The following is a 2,126-nucleotide window of genomic DNA, read 5'->3' on the forward strand; positions in this document are numbered from 1 at the left end:
TCCAGGCGGGAGGTGACGAGGGCCTGAGTGACTGTGCGCAGAGCATCCCGGTCCAGAAAAGGGCGCAACTGGTAAATCAGGCGAACCTGATAAAATGCCCCCCTGGTCACGGCCGACAAATGGTCTTCCAGTGTCAGCCGCGGATCCAGGAGGACACCCAAGTTGCGTGCCCTCTCTGAGGGGGCCAGAGTTTCGCCCCTGTAGAAAGCAAGCTAACGCAGAAAGGTGAAGGGCCAATGAACCAGGAGATTCCTAGGAAGGCTTCTACAGGTGCACCCTCCTTATCCCAGGCACCATGCTAGATATCCCAGAACATCAGCATTCAGAAGCCGAGTTTGCTTTTCCATTAGAACATAGAACCATAGCGCTGGAAGGGACCTCGGAGGTCTTCTAGTCCAACCCATTGCTCAAGGCAAGAAACCTTGTAACAGTGGTGGCGAACCTATGGCACGCGTGCCAGAGGCGGCACTCAGAGCCCTCTCTGTGGGCACGCGCGCCATGCCCCAGAGATGGCAACCGTCCCTCTTCAACCAGCCGCCCGCTAACTCGCCGAGATCCCACGTGGTCGGATGCATCCCAGCACGGCTGGTTTCCCTCCCCCCCCGTCCTGTCCCTCCTGGCCTCGCATGCTCTCCTTTTCCTGGGCATGACCCACTGCATCGCCTCCTCAGCTGGCGGCTGGCTGTCCAGCTCAGAGGTGGCTTCTCTGAAATGCTGGCAGCGGGCTACGGAGTCCCAGAGTGCGCTGGTCGAGGGGCCGGCAGGCTATGGCTGCTGATGGACACTGTTGGCCCCCATGCGCTCGCTGGCCTCTGTGTGCGGGGGCTGATGGTGTCAGGCAGCGGCCGCCCCGGCCCCTAACCCGCCTTGCCTCGCCTCACCCCGCAGGACGAGCCTCCTGCCCACTGCCCCACCTGCCAGAGACCCCCTGGATCTTCCCCAACGCTGCCTGGCCCCCACAGGCACCCCTCCCCATGAGCAACATCGAGGTGACCACGCCCACCTTGCCCACACCCACTCAGTCTGCCATGACCACCACAGCCACGCCCACCCAGTGGGCCATGCCCACCTGGCACCCGGTGATAAATAAGTGGGTTTGGGATTGCAGTTTGGGCACTCGGTCTCTAAAAGGTTCACCATCACTGCCTTGTAACATCCCGGTCAAATGGTTGTCTGTTCTATTTCTGAAAACCTCCAGTGATGGAGCACCCACAACTCCTGGTGGCAAGCTGTTCTACTGATTAATTGTCCTCACTGTCAGAAAATTTCTCCTTAATTCTAGGTTGGACCTCTCTTTAACAAACTTTCACCCATTATTTCTTGTCTTGCCTTCTCATACCTTACAGCAAAGGTCCCCAACCTTTTGGGCACCACCAGGGACCGGTTCCGGGGAGAAAGATTTTTCCACGGACCGGAGAGTGCATGGTTTGGTATGCTGCCTGCATCCCGCAGATGGGGCTTTGCTTGTTTGTGTGGATCGGTTGCTGGCATGCCGCGGCCCGGTACCAGTCCACGGACTGGGAGGTTGGGGACCCCTGCCTTAGAGAACAAGTAGATTCCCTTTTCTTTTTGACAGCCTCCCCCCAAGTACTAGAAGACGCTTATCACGTCCCCCTTAATCCTTCTCTCCGATAGCATAGACATATCCCAGTTAGAACAATTAACCAGTGGAACAACCTGCCTCCAGAAGCGGTGAGTGCTCCAACACTGGAAGTTTTTAAGAAGAGACTGGACAGCCATTTGTCCGAAATGGTATAGGGTTTCCTGCCTGAGTAGGGGTTGGGCTAGATGACCTCCAAGGTCCCTTCCAACTTTATTATTATGGATCATCGCACAGTCAGCCAGATGTTCAGACTGGATTTGGCATTTTGTCTACCTATCGAGTCCTAATCCAGGACCTGGGATAGGCAGATGTGGATGTTTGATGGTATTACAGATATCATCGCAGGATGGAAGCAGTTCCTAGTAAGGCTGCCTTTTGCAATTGACTAATGGCGAATTTGTCAATGCCAATGGTGTTCAGGTGGTGCTCCAGTTGTTTTGGGATTGCACCCAAGGCGCCTATTACTATTGGTACTACCCTTGCTTGCCTTTGCCACAGTCTTTCTACTACTACTACTACTACT

The 2,126-nt window shown here is 55.4% G+C and overlaps 1 protein-coding gene across 1 annotated transcript in view; it reads right to left on the minus strand.

The window, feature by feature from the left end:
* The window catches only part of USP32 (ubiquitin specific peptidase 32), a gene marked incomplete at its 5' end in the record, with an annotated part of 78,086 nt that overhangs the window by 47,135 nt on the left and 28,825 nt on the right, over positions 1-2,126 (minus strand). The window lies entirely within an intron of this gene.

This window comes from Protobothrops mucrosquamatus, unplaced genomic scaffold (assembly GCF_001527695.2).
Source record: "Protobothrops mucrosquamatus isolate PMUCROS unplaced genomic scaffold, P.Mucros_1.0 scaffold1714, whole genome shotgun sequence".
Classification (NCBI taxonomy): domain Eukaryota; kingdom Metazoa; phylum Chordata; class Lepidosauria; order Squamata; family Viperidae; genus Protobothrops; species Protobothrops mucrosquamatus.